The 17539-nt window shown below is 44.6% G+C and overlaps 1 long non-coding RNA gene across 1 annotated transcript; it reads left to right on the plus strand.

Annotated features, from left to right (window-relative positions):
* Positions 1–12098: 12098 nt before the first annotated feature.
* Positions 12099–14957, plus strand: LOC309332777. The gene is made up of 2 exons (XR_014152330.1): positions 12099–12965; positions 14764–14957. It is a non-coding gene; the product is annotated as an uncharacterized lncRNA (long non-coding RNA).
* The last annotated feature ends 2582 nt before the right edge of the window (positions 14958–17539 follow it).

The following is a 17539-nucleotide window of genomic DNA, read 5'->3' on the forward strand; positions in this document are numbered from 1 at the left end:
CACAGGGGATCCAGTTGTTACATATACACACCTAACAAGGCTGATTTCAGAACTACAAGTAGAAATTGTCTTATTTTACAAGGAGAAGATAGCAACAGAGGATGCTGCCTTATGAGGGTGATACCCTCCAACATTCCTCAGGTGCAAATAGGGACATTTATCACTCCTCCCTCACAACTGACCCTGGGAGCACTCAGACATGATGGAGAAGGAGGAGGAGGAGGAGGAGGAGGAGGAGGAGGAGGAGGAGGAGGAGAAGAAGAAGAAGAAGAAGAAGAAGAAGAAGAAGAAGAAGAAGGGCCCATCCATCTAACTGGGTTTCCCCAGCCACTCTGGGCGACTTTCAACAAATCGAAAAGCATAATAAAACATCAAACTTTAATAACTTTCCTCTACAGGGCTGCCTTCTGCTGTCATCTAAAAGTCATATAGTTGTTTATTTCCTTCACATCTGATGGGAGGACGTTCCACGGGGTGGGCGCCACTACCGAGAAGGCCCTCTGCCTGGTTCCCTGTAGCTTTGCTTCTCTCAGTGAGGGAACCACCAGAAGGCCCTCGAAGCTGGACCTCAGTGTCCAGGATGGACAATAGGGGTGGGGACGTTCCTTCAGGTATCCAGGGCTGAGGCCATTTAGGGCTTTAAAGGTCAGCACCAACACTTTGAATTGTGCTCAGAAACGTACTAGGAGCCAATGTAGGCCTTTCAGAACCACTGTTATATGGTCCCAGTGGCTGCTCCCAGTCACCAGTCTGGCAGCCGCATTCTGGATTAGTTGTAGTTTCTGAGTCACTTTCAAAGGTAGCCTCACATAGAGTGCATTGCAGTAGTCCAAGTGGGAGATAACCAGAGCATGTACCACTTTAGTGAGAAAGTTAAAGCACGGAACATACCTGGAAAGCACAGGGAGAAAGTAAGTGTGAATAATCCCTGACAGAGTTTGGGTTTTCCCCCCTCCTCACCCCACTGCCACCAAATCCCTTATTTTGCAGGTTTTTCTGTATTGGGCCTTGCAAAAGAAAACAGCCCTGGAGTGAAAAGGGACAATGAGGGGAGTTCTTTCTCTTCTAGTTCACTGTCTCACTGGGTATTCATGAAAGTAGCTTTCCCAATATAAGGATGAACAATCACGTCAGCAGTTGGAAGTTTGCAATGTCTCAGTCTGAACAGGGAGCTGGCCTAGAGCTTGGAAGATCACAGTCTACTGTTGCCAGGATGCGCCCTAGCCCTCTTGTGAGGTCTAAACAGTCCTGAAACCTAATGGTTTCTTTGTTTTGCTGTTCTTAGAGGCCAAGACGTTGCCTGACATTTCTTTATTTTCTTTCAAAGCATGCTGTTGGGGCAAGTCCAACGTAAGACAGAGGAGCTTACAGAAGCAGATCAATTCGAGGATTATAGTTTCAGTGTTAAGCAAGGCGACCGTATGAAAACTGTGCCCTAGTTAAGAAGACTCCAGGCATTACCTAATCACTTGCATTGGCAAAGATTATGGACGGAAGCAGACACTGCTACCAGAGCAAAAGTCATGCTCAAATGATAGAGTTATGGGGGTTGTTTTGTTCTGGTTTTTGTATGGTATAATGCAGGGGTTTTAAACCAGTGTGCTGTGGCACCCCAGGGTGCCTTGAATGAGGGTCAGGGGTGCCATGGGCAACACTGGCCTCTGTTCCTCTTTCCTTCCTTCCTTTCCTCCTCTGATGCCCTCAGAGGAGAGCCAGTGTGGTGTAGTGGTTAAGAGCGGTAGTCTCGTAATCTGCGGAACCGGGTTTGCGTCTCCGCTCCTCCACATGCAGCTGCTGGGTGACCTTGGGCTAGTCACACTTCTCTGAAGTCTCTCAGCCCCACTCACCTCACAGAGTGTTTGTTGTGGGAGAGGAAGGGAAAGGAGAATGTTAGCCGCTTTGAGATTCCTTAAAGGGAGTGAAAGGCGGGATATCAAATCCAAACTACTCCTCCTCCTCTTCTTCTTCTTCTTCTTCTTCTTCTTCTTCTTCTTCTTCTTCTCTCACATCTCTGCCCAGGCTTGCCCAGATGTTTGTTGCATCAGCCCTGGCTACAAGCTCCCCAGGAGAATGGTGCCTCTGGGGCTGGCCAGGGGGTGCTGGTTGCCAGGAGCTGAGGTGGCCTCAGAGTAAGCTAGCAAGTGGTTGAGGGAGCCCACTCAGCCAGTCCTTGCTGTTGGGAATGGAGTATAGACAGACAAGTCCCAGGCCCCTGTGGGGCAGTGTGAGGAGACACCTCTCTTTGAGGTGGGGTGGGGCAGCTCAGAGACCAAGGGCAGCAGCGGCGGCTGCCCAGATGACCCCAAGGAGAGGGGAGAGGAGAGGAGGCTGAGGGAACACACCACAAGGGAGGGTGTTTGAAAAAGGGCGAGAGGCTGCCAGCTTTGCAGGCAAGGGGTGACATAACTGGGCTCCTGAGCCCCACAGGGGTGCCGCAGAAAGAATGTAGTTGGTCAAGGGAGCCATGGACTCAAAAAGGTTGAAAACCTTTGGTATAATGTTTTGTTACAAAGGTTGTGTGTCACTCACACTCTCTGCAAGATCCCCGAGGGGTTCCCAGGCTCTGTGTTCCTTTGGAGAATTGAGACATGTTGGAGACTACTGTAGCTTTAAGAAATATGGAACACACTCCTATGTTTTACTTTATCCATAACACAGCCTGATGGGAGTAGTAGTTGGAAACATCTGGAAGGCAGCAAGTTGTGAAGGATGAGGGGGGAGGACAAAGGTTGCTTCCAACTGACAACCCACATGTTGCATCATCTTTGTTTTGATTTTTCTGCATTGTCAAAACCTGTGAATTGCTACCTTGTTTGGAACTCCGTTGTTTTTGTTGTTAACAATTGTATATTGCCTGGTATTCATAGGTCTAAGGGTGGTTCACAACTCAAAGTTACAATATACAAAACAGAAATGACATAATAAAAATAATCAAAACGATTAACAATATAAATGTATAGACACTCATAAACACTCCCCAATGAAAACCCCTGAACAGTTCTCCAGTCCAAAAATCCAAAAATCCAAATTAACATGTAACATTTAACAACAATTTTAAACGACCTAACCCTCCAAATAAAACAGCACCCACCCAAGTTTAAAAAACCCCATCTCCTTTAAGACAATAATTTTAACACGAGGGGGTTGGCCCATGCCCTTGTTCCTCGCCTGAAGTGCCTCCACCAAAGGGACAGCACCGCTTCCTTTGGTGTTGTCCTTTGCGGGTAGCGCTGCCCCGGCAGCTGCTGCATGCCTAGCTGGGGCACCAGATGTCCCCAATGCTGCCTTTCTGGTATTCTCAGGCTGAAAACCTCACTGACAAACACACCTGCACACAGAAAACAGTAGCTGTGGGGGCCATCACAAAAGGTAAAGGGGCTGGGCCCCCTCTGTCATTTAAACCCCACTCCAACAGACAGTTTGGGAGCATGTTTTTATGTTTCCTGATCCGTTTTCCATATACAGTGGTACCACTGGTTAAGTACTTAATTCGTTCCAGAGGTCCGTTCTTAACCTGAAACTGTTCTTAACCTGAAGCACCACTTTAGCTAATGGGGCCTCCTGCTGCCACCGTGCCGCCGGAGCACAATTTCTGTTCTCGCCCTGAAGCAAAGATCTTAACCTGAAGCACTATTTCTGGGTTAGCGGAGTCTGTAACCTGAAGCGTATGTAATCCGAGGTACAACTGTATGTGCATCCTGTTTTCCCTTTCTGGAATGGAATGGAATTTGCTTCCAAAGTTACGTTAAAGTTACAAGTATTACGTACTAAAAACCCCAAAACAATGAGTCATACTGTCATTACATCTATGACGAAAAGGAAACAGGAAATATAGCTATCCTGAAACTGATTTATTTTTTTTGAAATATACTGCTGCCTGTTCAATTTTTCTCCTAGGTAACCTTTCTTTCCCCTGCTTAAAAGGTCACCCAAAACTGCAGCAGGAACTACCGTATAGCTCAACGCAATCTGTACTGCAAGAAGAAACCAGTTAATGCAGTCTTAGCTTGTCTCTCGGGACTGACGGCTGCCAACAACGGCTTGTGACGGCACACCACTCAGTAGCACTGCCATTGTTGAGTCCGTGCGTATCACAGAAGTGATCTTCGTTGGATTACTGTGGTGAGGGAGGCCACAATCAGTGCTTGGAGAAGTGCCACAGGTTCATTCGTACCCACTTAAGCATGTCAGAATGATACCTGTGAGGGGGCAGGTGTGGGAAAAACTGGGTCACAGCAGCATTTCTATCCCTGGGAACTTTGATGGGGGGGGGGGAATGAGGTGAGAGCATGACTCTCTTTTTCTATAATATATTTTTATTGGTTTTCTAATACAAAAACAAATTTATACATTCCATACATCTTAATTACATCTTACTTCTCTTTTTTGACTTCCCTCAATTTGTCTGAAATTCCTTCCCTTTATTACTTTTTACACATTTCTGCCGTTTTAACCATTTCCCCTCACAGAGCTTCCTTAAAACTTACAAACGTAATTTGATTATCACTCAGGAGAGCATGACTCTCTGTTTAGACTCCACTCTGTGCTTATCTCTCTGATGACTCCTATTACTTGTAACCTAGCTAGGCATAAACACTTTCTGAAAACTTAAAAAAATAAGATTTCTGTTAATAATGAACATTTATATTATTCAGGTTTGAGGTGTATGTGTGTCCCTGCCCCCCCCCCGCCCCCGTGCATGCTGCTGAGGCAAGCAAAATGGCTCAAATTGCTTTCGTTTTCTCAGACAGCCTTACCACAGCCCTGTAAAATAGGCCAGTACAGTGGTACCTTGGGTTACATATGCTTCAGGTTACACACTCTGCTAACACAGAAATAGCGCTTCAGGTTAAGAACTTTGCTTCAGGATAAGAACAGAAATCGTGCTCCGGCGGCACGGCAGCAGCAGGAGGCCCCATTAACTGAAGTGGTACTTCAGGTTAAGAATAGTTTCAGGTTAAGAACAGACCTCTGGAACGAATTAAGTACAACCCGAGGTACCACTGTACTCTTATTGGTATGTTGCCAGAGTGGGGACATTTTTGAGGCATAGAAATGGCAAGCATAGCTAAAGCCCGCTAGAGAATTCATGGCCGAGGTAAAATTTAAAGCAAAGCCTTCCGAGCGCATATCTTAATCTTCACTTATACACCAGTGTTTCTGTTTTGCAGGGTATTAGCACCTGAGGCATCCAATGTTTTCTGAATTAAAATTAGAGTCACATTTCACCAATGGGATTTACTTTTAGAGAGGCCCAATGGTCAAGAATATGAACAGGACCATACCAGCTGGGTCACAGATTCCAGAGCTAGCAGCCACCCATTCTAGAACCAGGTCTAATTCCAGAACCGGATCAAAAAACAAGCAGCCAACACTTAACCAGCAATCTAGTCATACAAAAATGGTGCCATTTATTCACTTGCATGACACCACAACATCCCCATTGCAATGGTTTTTATTTTATGGTTGAAAAGATGCTTTGTTGCCTCAAAGACAAAATCCATCTCATTAAATTTAAGACACTGTTGAGTCTTGGTTGGGGATGAACACTTGCCTCCGTATTCCAAGTCGTTCATTTCCTTGGCCTTTGGTGTTCTGTAGCTTTCAATACACCTCAAGGAAATGAGAGCAATAAAGGAACGCCATAAACCTTCCAACAAGCTGCTAAGAATCAGGTGCTGGTGGGCTTCCTCCCCTCCCCTGAGATGACCTTTTGGTGGCCAGAGCACAGATGCCTCCAAGGAAGGACATCTTTTTCACCCTCCCCCTTCCAAGCCCAGCATGCTCCAACCACCATCAACACACCATTTGCTTCTGCTGGGCAGTGGGGATGAATGGGCACCTGTACAAAGAAGGAAATCATATGCTCATTCATGCATCAGCTGATGCTTTGATTTCCCTACCTGAGGACAAAAGGCTACATAGCTCGTAGGTTATGGAACGGACCCTGAAACTACTGTCCCCTGCCTGTGTATTCCCCCAAAATGGCTCTGGGAGGGTCAGGAGAACCCCTGGAAAAGCATGCTGGGATGGAGTCTCAGAGAGGAGGGACTGTTCCATCTGGCAAGTTGAACCACTACAATAATAACATAACACTGAATTGCTCCCATAGGGTGTACACAATCTCAAGAAGCACTTTTCAGACAAAAGATGTGCAATAGCTCTAGACCGTGTGGATTACAGGCAACTGCCCATTTGCATGGGGGTTGCGTTCTGGGTCTTCACGCCTGTTGGCGGACCCTGTTCCCCCCACCCCCGCCCCACCCTGCCCCCATCTCGTTCCACTCCCTTTTTGGGCCACTTCCAGGTCCACAGAGATGAGTGTCTGACGGTCACACCTCAATCGGATGCATGTAAAATAGTTGCTGCCTGTACATTTAAAAACACACACCAGCACTCAGACTCCATTGATTCTAGACTAAAATGTGTGTATGCAGTATCAAGCGTCTGGAGTGAGAAGCAACTGCTGTCCTTTTCAGCTGTGCCCCAGATTGCAACCTGTTTATTTTGTTCCATAGAATTCAATGGGGGCCACTGAGTCCCAGGCATGGGCGTAGCCAGGATTTATGTTGGGGGGCAGGCTTTTCTTAGGGAGGGCAGAACCTCAGTTAGTTAAGTATTTTTATTGATTTAGGGGGGCACCTGCCCCCTGCCCCCTTGGCTAGGCCCATGGTCCCAAGCCAGCCCCTCTTCCCATAGCTTTTCCCTCAGCCCTTTTTCACCACGGTGGTCACTTGAGAGTGCAATGGGTTAATAAATGCCAATAAGTGATGAGCATGCCTCCCCAATCCAACATATTCAGCTGCAATCCTAAAAACACGAAGGGGTAAGGCCCATAGAATATACCAGGACTAATTTCTGAGTAAACACACATCTGTTTGCAGGTTTATTCAAGTGTGGGTCAAGATGAAATGACGAGGGAGACACCTTAATAATAAGACGATGAAAGGAACAGTGTGAAACACATTTATTTCCAGAATGTATGAATGTGGGATGAAAATACTAATTCCTCACCAAAGCCCTGCAATGATTGCGTGCTGAAAATGAAGACATTTACACCCACTGTAGTAATGCTGCAAGGGACTTTTTTATGTGTCATTATGACAGGTGGTGGAGGGAGCGAGCCGCATTCCAGTGAGTGAGCCTGTCCCTGGCTATAGTACTGGTGTTGGCCCTCTCACTGGTCAGAGCTGAAGGAGTTAAGGGGCAGAGGGATTAGGAGAGAGACCCGGCTGGGAAAGAGGAGACAGGTTTGTAAACACAACTGAAACCAGTTTAGGTTAATTTTTTAAGTAAACAAAGGGATTTTACTCTACTGAAACATTACTGTTTACAACTTCAAAAAGAGGTACAAGTAATTTTCACCTGTGAGCTGATATATATGTATTAATTAGGTATCTGTCTAAAACATGTTAGGAGAAGCAATAATTTTGAAATCAAACGGAAACAGAAAGAAACTAGAAGACCAAAGAAGAAATAATCCTAATCAAAGAGGGACAGTCAATTGTGGACAAAAGATGGACTTTGAGAAAGTCCCCAAAAGAAAGCTTAGCCAAGCAAAATCTAAACTGAAAACTCAGAAAAATACCAAGACGAAGATTTTAAGGATAATCACCAAAACAAAAAACACCACATGACAACTAGAGAAGCCAAGAGAAAATGAAGGAATATGAAGGGAATAAATCAAGTTTTGCTTACTTTTCAAACTAACTAGTCTTTGGATGTAAAAAGGAGCACATGAAAGCACATAGATGGATATGAAGTTTGCTTGAAGCACAGTGAAAAATAGGTAGCGGAAATGGAAAGTTTTTCTTTTAAAAGGCAACTAGAGAAGCCATCTGATGTTAGGAAATGTGTGAGGTTTTCATTGCTGAAGCTAGAAAAGCCAAGATTGGGAAGACTTTAGCACAGGAAAGACATAGAAGCAAGAAGTGTTGGTGGATCCAGGCTGATGAAGTGTGGCTGGTAACACAATAACTGAAAGCCCTGTGCAATGTTCTTAGTAATACTTTGATAATAAGTTTTTTACTGAAGCCAGAAATAGAAGAGATGAGAAGGGAGGGATTTGGGGAGCTGTCAGGGAACTGCCATCAGTGCCGGAAGGAGAGAGCAAGCTCCAGAGGGATTCCAGAGAGCGTCCCGGCATGGGGAGAGGCAGCCCATCTTCTGGGGAAGAGAATCAGCGTAGCACCAGTGGAGAAGGGGGGCAGATGGGGGAATCGGCGAGGCGGTCCCTTGACTCCTTGCCGGGGACCAGCGGGGAGAGTAAGGGTCCTCCGCTGCCTACGCCCTCCTTGCGCAGAAGGCTTCCGCGCAGGGAGAGTAGGAGGAGACTAGGCGTCAAAGAGCTTCTTTGCTGGAAGAAGTTTAAGAAACGCCCACTGACGGATTCTGCCAGCGATTGAGACAGCCACGGGTGAGTGGCTGTCCGGACAGAAAAGGTTCACTCAGGCCACCCAGCCAAGTGTGGCGCCGGTTTACGCACGAGCAACCCCTAGAACCATTACAGGAGCATACTGACTTCTTGTCTCTTGCTAGAAAGTCTGGAAAGTCCTTGTGTGTAACACCTTCCTGAGGTTATAATAACAATATTATAATCATTTATTATTTATACCCCGTCCATCTGGCTGGGTTTCCCCAGCCACTCTGGGCTGCTCCCAAATATTTAATATTTAATTTTTTTAAAAAAATACTATAATACTGTCGTTTCCAGTGTGGAAAAGCAAAGAAGGCATTTTGAGGATGAAGCTGCTGTGAGAAAAAAAAAGATAAGGTAGAAAAGGCATTTATCCTGCAATATCAGGTGTAATTTGGACCATAATTTGGATCTGGAAATAGAGTCAAAGGCCAATTTCAGGTCCATAAAGGCCACAAATAGTTTTCCCTGAAGAGGTCTAGTATACTTCTCAGCTAGGAGGGACAGCACTAGGCAATGGTCTGATGTTGAGTGATTCTCGTAAAAGGCGGCCTGAGCTTCAGATATTATGTCATTGTCATTCAGAAAAGTTGTCAGTTTGATACAGAGAAAGCAGGCATAAAGCTTTCCTATTATAGAGAGCAAAACTATAATTAGAAGGCATGTTTGACTGACCTTTCTTAAAAATTGGGACAACTATTGCATGTTTCCAACTGATCCGTACTTTGCCTGAATTGTTAACTGCTGTAAAAAGTGCAGCAAGAAGAGGGGCCAACCAGTGCTGGTTTTATGTAATCAACTCAGCTGGAATAAAGTCGTTTCCCAGGGTCTTCAGGTTCCTAATTAATGTGTAGGGCCTCTTCTGCTGTAACCAGGTTCCATCATGGGAGCAATGACATTTCTGCAGAACCTTCATCATAAAAGCAGGGGAGGAGTTCAAATTGTAAATATTTTTCTGAAATGGTTTTCCCATACTTGGGCTGGGATGGCATAGCTAGGGGCTGCGGAACTGTTACTTAGCATACCGGATACCAATTGCCAGAAGAGTTTGACTTCATTATTTGGCGAAGCATTCAGTAACAGGGACCAGGAATTTTGTTCAAACTGCCTTTTTTTCATGGCCAAAAGAGTTTTGTACTCTTTTTTGATATTTAAATAAGTTGAAGGTAGATAATTTAAACCAGTGTTTCTATAAGCCAAATAAGAGTCCCTTAAGGCTTTCTTCTTCATGTGGCACTCTTGGTCAAACCAGTTGCTCCCCCTTTAACAATGTTGGGCTTACTGGCTAGATTTGTGTTCACTGAGACCACATCCTGCAAGTACTCAATGAGTTTTCTGTAAGCCGTCAAGGAAGAATCTGTTGAAAGAGCATTAATTATAGTTGATCTTAAACTAATTGCAGTTTGCGAATTCAGTCTGGTCTCGGCTAAGATAGCCAGCTCAGGGGTCCATTTTTTCCTACGCTTTACTGACCCTTTAGCTTGACCGTTTATCTCTTGTTCTATGTGTGACCTCCGATCTGAGTTTTGGCCTAAGATGGAGAGAATCAGAGGGAGATGGTTCTGTTATCAATACTAAAGTTTTTGATTGATTTAAAGGTCTTCCTGTTTGTGAGACAATAGTCTACTGTGCTGGCTCCATTAATATTTATGAATGTAAACTCTCCTTCGCTGCCCAAAGGAAACACCCCATTTACAATCGTAAGGTAAAGACTTACTGTATCTCATGTAGTTCTCGATGCCCGCTGATGATGAGGGCTTGGATTGATTGGAGTCACTCCGACTGCACAGACAATTCGGCAGTAAAGGCTTTAATTCTGTGTCTTCAAAAACATGCCTCAAGATAATTTTATAATCCTGTAGGCAGGTCTTGTATTTCAGAAGTAGTTTTGGAGTAACTGAATCAGAGAATGATAATAAAAGTCTAGAATGCTGAGAGTCCGATGAAAGCAGGTTTACTGTGGTAAGATTGTCACGCTGGATGTTTAGCAACAGTTTGAAATTTCGCTTTGCACTTGCGATTGAATTCCAGAAAGGGAGCAGACCATTAAAAGGGTAAACATCGAGAACTACTTGAGAGCTTTGCAGGATTAGTTTGCTGTTTTCATGTTTGTTATTCTTTCTGTAAGAGGCTTTACGGGTTCTGGCACAAGAACAGCTACACCCCTGAGTTTGAAGATCTTGTTGAGGAAGAGCGCTGTGGCCAGACTCTTGGGTGGCAATAGGACTGTTCCGGGTCGCCAACAATGCCAACTCAGCCAGGAGGGACACTACCTTTTCTAATTTGAGGTTAATTTCCTCTACTGTTCTTGCTGTTAACAAACAGTGGTCTGCAAGTACAGTGGTACCTTGGGTTACAGACGCTTCAGTACAGTACTTCAGCATAAGGTGGTACACCCTCAGCTGTTTTGTTTGTTTGTCTAATCTCATTTTCTGTAAGATTGGTGGAAGGTGACTGGGGACAAACTAGTGATTCTAGGTGTCTCTGTTCTGCCCCTCTAGATCAATGGATCATCCAGCTTCAAATAAAATGGCGGTCAAAATGGTATTTCATGAATGAAGGGCATTTAGGTGAGTATCCCCTTGGTTGGCTTTAAGGTGGTTGGCTTGGTTGACTTGGTTGGCTTGGTTGACTTTAAGGTGCTACTGGAAGGAATTTTTTTATTTTGTTCTGTTGTGTTCAGTCTACAACTCATTGTGCTAAGACTTTTTCAGGTTGGGGTGACGAAGTTGTCAGAAGAGGCCCTATTCCATGTCATCATGATGAGGCTCACCTGCAGGTAGGAGAAGACTGCTTCTTTTGTTCCCGCCCTTCTCTCCTTTTGTTCCAGCTCATCTTTCCGTCAGGTTTCTCAGAGTATCCCTTGCATGTCTAGGGGGAAATCTCTGTTGTGTTCCGTCTGCAACTCATTGGGCCAAGACTCTTTCAGGTTGGGGTGACGAAGTCGTCAGAAGAGGCCCTATTCCATGTCATCCCGATGAGGCTCACCAGCAGGTAGGAGAAGATTTCTTCTTTTCTTCTAGCTCTTCTTTCCTTCAAGCTTTTCAGAGTTCAGTGTACCTGAAGTGAGAGTCGCCTACACTTGGACTGTGCTGCTTTAGGTAAGTTCACATTCCACCACTCAGTTGTCTTTTTTCAAGAAAATGTTTTTTCTATTGGTCTCTCCTTTTTCCCATTTTCTTTTCTGCTGGTCTCTTCACAGGTCTCTCCAAAGATCCTGCAACACTCAAATAAAGCCAGCTCTTCCAGCAGAGTCCCAGAAGTCATGGTGGTAAGCAAGCTGGGGTTTTTTGTTGGTTTGTTTTTAAATCTCATTTTCTGTAAGATTGGTGGAAGGTGACTGGGGACAAACTAGTGATTCTAGATGTCTCTGTTCTGCCCCTCTAGATTAATGGCTCATCCAGATTCAAATAAAATGGCGGTCAAAATGGTATTCCATGACAGAAGGACATTTAGGACGCAATGAGGCTCACCTGCAGGTAGGAGAAGACTTCTTTTGTTCCAGCTCCTCTTTTCTTCAGGCTTCCCAGAGAGTCACCAGCATTAGGACAGTGCTGCTTTAGGTAAGTTCACATTCTACCACTGAGTCGTCTGTTTTCAAAACAATGTCTTTTGTATTGGTCTCTCCTTTTTCTCATTTTCTTTCCTGCTCTCTCCACAAGTCTCTCCAAAGAGCTCTTAATATCTTAAGGTTTTCTTTTTCCTGAGAGAACATTAGCAGAATGTTCTCTCAGGTTTTGCTTTTCCCCTTGTTGCATTGCTCAAAAAAAAGCAAAAGACACTGGTGGTTGGCGCTCCTGGTTCCCAGGACGGGGTTCAAATCCCTGCGGTGTCCATGCTTACTTCCAATGCAACTGTCATCTCTCTCTATCCCTCTCTATCCCTCTCTGTCTCTCTATCCCTCTCGATCCCACACTGCCCAAAGAACAATTGGCTCCCTTTTTCTTAAGCCAAAGTGTTAGCATGGGAGGGTGGTGACTTCAGTGGCTGAGCTTGATTCTTAACTCTACCATTGCGCCAAAGGACCATTTCAAGCACCACCTTCCTGGCAATGTGCTGTTGCTGGGAAGATGCTCACTTGATGCATCGCTGGTTGTGTGTCTAGGTCGGCTGGATCAGGTGGCTGCTTCCCCTCCTAGCGTTCCCAGTCACTGGTGTGAGAAGTCTCTCCATGGATCTGGTCTGTCTGCATTCCAGACACTACTGGAGGAGCAATTCTCCCTGCAAAGGTAACAGACAAGGTGGCCTTATGGGGAAAACATGCTGTGGAGCTTGCTATGTAGGGTGGTGTTTTTGTTTTTTAACAATTCATGATCAATAGCTTCCCAATCTTCTGTCAGTAAATGGTGGATCATGAAGCAAAGAGAACTGGGAGGAGACCTGGGTAAGGTGTGATGCAGGTGCAGATGCATCTTTGATTACAGGTGTTCTGGCAACTTAGAAAGCTCAGTGTCTGTGTTTGCTTGCTTTCATATTGGCAGATGCAACAAAACCATTGTCCAAGGCAGCCTCTGTTTCAAGGCCAGATGTGATGTGCTTTCTCATAACGGTGAGTCTGTTTTTGGAGGTCACATGGCAAGCCTGTACATTAAAAATATATTTTTGAAATAAAAAGTGTCAACAGAGAGATTTCCAGTGCAACCCTATGCATGTCTACTCAGGAGTAAACCCACCTGGGTTCAAAGGGACTTATTTCCAGCTAAGTGTGTGTAGGATTGTAGCCTTTATGATGCATCAGACTTGGTCTACATCTGCTTTTAAGGGGACTTAATAATACTTGAGTAAATATAGGATGCATATATTTTAAATAAACTTGAGGCATGAGCCGTCCAAAGGTAAGTAAGCACTTTTGCATCTCATTCACTTCAGTAGGAGAAAGTCAAGAAGGTGTTTAATTCTTCCATGGACACACACTGCTTATGTTGGTCTGGATTGTGCCCTTGCATTTTTCAAATAATTACTGACAAGCCCAGGAAGTCCCCAAGAATGGTGCCATTTAGTCACGATGGAAAATGATTGGCTTTTTAAAAAGCAGGGTAAAGGGAGGTTAACTGTAAGCGTTACAGCAAATGTTCACTTATAGCCCTTGCCATAAAACTAATTAACAACACCATCTAATAATAAATCAGGTTTTAAAATCCTGAGTCCTAGTGTGATCTTCCCAGAGCATCCCTGTGATCCATCATTGGCTCCAGGCAGAGGACAATTGACCTTTCGAGAGACGAAGAGATGAGGCAATCAGGGATGACTATGACAGGAGCGCAGGAAACGGAATCTGAAGCAGAAAATTGCTCTCACCATATTACTAACACATCTAATTTGAGAACATCCTGGCACAATCAAATTCACACAGAGAGACATGCAGGAAGGGGATAGAAAACTGAGGAAGATCTGGTTGTTTGCGGGAAGACTTCCTGGAGCTGTGTGTGTGTGAGAGAGAGAAATAGACCCACGGGTCTTATGAGGGGCCAGACCTGGTGATTAAGGCTTTGGTATTTTATAGTGCCCCAAACTCCACCCTGGGAGCCAGCAAGGCAGCGATCCTGTTGGTTATGTGTATCTCCTTGTCTGTCACCCTGGCAACGAGGCCTAGCTCTAACCTTTTCCCCTCTCCTGCCTGCCTAGCTGATAGCTATTCAATCAAACTTAAGTACCCATAAATACTTTGGAGGGAACTAGTCAGATTACTCCAGGAATGTGGGTGTATAATTTTATCCTTCCAGGCCTGACTGGTGGTTTAGCACTATTTTAAGCAAACCTTCATTAGCAAAGAGAATGGAACCCTAGTCAAGAACAATTATTTGGGCACAAGCTAGCAGTTCGAAAGTGCAAGTAGATAAATAGGTACCGCTCCAGTGGGAAGGTAAATGGCATTTCCGTGCACTGCTCTGGTTCGCCAGAAGCGGCTTAATCATGCTGGCCACATGACCCGGAAGCTGTACGCTGGCTCTCTCTGCCAGTAAAGCAAGATGAGCGCCGCAACCCCAGAGTCGGTCACGACTGGACCTAATGATCAGGGTCCCTCTACCTTTACCTTTATACAAATGGAAGACTGGGAAAAACTATGGGAAGTAAATTTAAAATTTACTAATTGTATAATTCTGAAAGAGAATTATATGAAAATGATGTATCGATGGTATATAACTCTTGTGAAAATTGCTAAAATGTATAGAAGAAGTTCTAATAAGTGCTGGAAGTGCAAAGAGAAAGAAGGCCCTTTTTACCGTATGTGGTGGAATTGTAATAAAAAACTACGTACTGGGAAATGATTTATAATGAAATGAAAAAGGTGTTTAAAATAACGTTTGTTTAAAAAAACCTAGAAATTTTTTTGTTTGGCATTACAGGACAGAACTTGCCAAAAGAGTGGAAGAAGCTATTCATGTATGCTACAACAGCAGCTAGGAGTTTACTAGCCCAAAAATGGAAGGACGACAAGATACCAACGAAAGAAGAACGGCAAGCAAAATTAATGGACTATGCCAAAATGGCGAAGCTTATGGGAAAACTCAGAGACAAGGACAATTAAGACTTTTAAAAAGACTGGGAACCGTTTATTGTAAAGAAGTGGACTCACTAGCGGGGTTTGAGTAAACACTTACAATTAAGGGGGAAAGTGTATAAGTTAAGGAGCGATAATTGAGGAAATAATAAACTGTAATATGTAATTTGGAAAGACATGGTACAAAGTGGTAAGAATATTTTGTTGAAAGATTTTAAAATCAAGGGAAACAAAACAAGCAGCAGTAGCAAATATTTAAAGAACCGGAAGAGGAGGTTGGGGGAAGTCAAGGGAGGGGGGCGGAATCTGGATTTATGAATTTTCTATTGTGCTTACATTGATTGTGTTGAATACAAACCTAATAAAGTTTATAAAAAAGAACAGTTGTTGTTGTTGTTGTTGTTGTTGTTGTTGTTGTTGTTGTTGTTGTTGTTATTTTATACCCCGCCCATTGTGTTGGGTTGCCCCAGCCACTCTGGGCAGCTTTATTGTTGTTGTTGTTTTTGGTGATGGGAAAGAAAACGAAACACAAACCACAAACTGGTAACAAATTACAAAACAATGGTACTGTACAGGTAAAGCATGGAATACAGAGTGAATTGAAACACAGAGCTGGGTAACAGGTGTGTGGGAGAAATACCGTATTTTTTGCTCTATAAGACGCACTTTTTCCCTCCTAAAAAGTAAGGGGAAATGTGTGTACGTCTTATGGAGTGAATGCAGGCTGCGCAGCTATCCCAGAAGCCAGAACAGCAAGAGGGATTGCTGCGCAGCGATCCCTCTTGCTGTTCTGGCTTCTGAGATTCAGATTTTTTTTTCTTGTTTCCCTCCTCCAAAAACTAGGTGCGTCTCATGGTCTGGTGCGTCTTATAGAGCGAAAAATACGGTATTAACCAAGGAACAAGCTGGGAGCATAATTATGAGACCAGGTTGATAAAATAAACCAACACTGCTTGGCCCCAGAAGTTGCATGTGAACTACAGTGGTACCTCGGGTTATGGACGCTTCAGGTTACAGACTCCGCTAAGCCAGAAATATTACCTCGGGTTAAGAACTTTGCTTCAGGATGAAAACAGAAATCGCACAGTGGCGGCAGCGGGAGGCCCCATTAGCTAAAGTGGTACCTCAAGGTTAAGAACAGTTTCAGGTTAAGAACGGACCTCCAGAATGAATTAAGCTCTTAACCTGAGGTACCACTGTAGTATTCTGCTGCAGGTGAGGAGATGTAATACACTGTTAGGCACGTTAAGATTGGAATTGTGGTTCCCCAGTGACCTTTGATGGCCTGAGACTTGCTTTTAAAAGTGTGGCATATTTTATAGAGAAGCGCTGGAGCTGATTCACAACCTGCACAGGGAACCCCAGATCTGCCACAGAGGCTGGAGACTGATCATAGTTAAGAGAGAGAGAGAGAGAGAGAGAGAGAGTGCTACAGTTCGGAGCATCATAAACTACAGAGGCATCTGTCATCATGGTGCACACACAATTAAGTTGCCTCATACTCACTGTTTTCGGATTTCTCAAAAGGTCTTACCCATTCTGTTTCTGAAAGGTGAGCGTGGGATTAGTATTCACACCACAAACATAGGTACGCCTTCCAAGCCACCTTCAACTTTCATCTCTCCCAAGCAGTTCTGGCTTCCTGGTGACTGTTAAAGGTAAAGGTACCCCTGCCTGTATGGGCCAGTCATGACCGACTCTGGGGTTGCATGCTCATCTTGCTTAAGAGGCCGGGAGCCAGCGCTGTCCGGAGACACTTCCGGGTCATGTGGCCAGCGTGACGAAGCTGCTCTGGCGAGCCAGCACCAGCAAAGCGCACGGAAACACTGTTTACCTTCCCGCTATAAAGCGGTACCTATTTATCTACTTGCACTTAGGGGTGCTTTCGAACTGCTAGGTAGGCAGGAGCTGGGACCAAACGACGGGAGCTCACCCCGCCGCGGGGATTTGAACCACCGACCATATGATCGGCAAGTCCTAGGCACTGAGGTTTTACCCACAGCGCCACCCACGTCCCTCTGGTGACTGTTACCTGTGTGATAACCTTGATTTGTCGTAATCACATCGTGCAATTGTGGGTGTGCTATATGTGTGTGTGTGTGTGTGTGTGTGAAGATCTTACTTCACATTTATTCTGAATCATTCTTGTGGCCTTTTCTTGAACCGTTACAAATATTTCCATTCTTGGCATCCCTCCGCCCCCGTTTTCCTTTTATATTGCTCAGGAAGTCAGAGTTGCCATCTGGCTAATTTGAAAGCGATTGTTTTTTATGGCCTTACCAGTTGTTGGCTTGCAGGCTGTTTGGGATGCTCAGGTTTGTTTATTTTTCTAGGTTGTTTTTCTTCTCTGTGTGGGTGCCCAGAGAAATCCTAAAAGCGCATGAATGTTAAGGTCAGGAGGACAGACAGTTAAAGGGGACCACACACCATCTTTTCTCTCTAACCCTTTCTTTTCCTTTTTGAAAACCCAGCTACAAACAGACAATAATAAAACACTGTGATAGGCAAATCCCTGAAAATCAGTCTCACTGGTGTCAACACATGACCATTTATTTTTGTGCTGCCTTAACGTCTCTGTCCTGTCTCCTAGATTTAATGTCTTCTCCCAAATGAGTAGATAT

Source organism: Podarcis erhardii (assembly GCF_964252035.2).
Source record: "Podarcis erhardii genome assembly, chromosome: 17".
NCBI classification, from domain to species: Eukaryota; Metazoa; Chordata; class Lepidosauria; order Squamata; family Lacertidae; genus Podarcis; species Podarcis erhardii.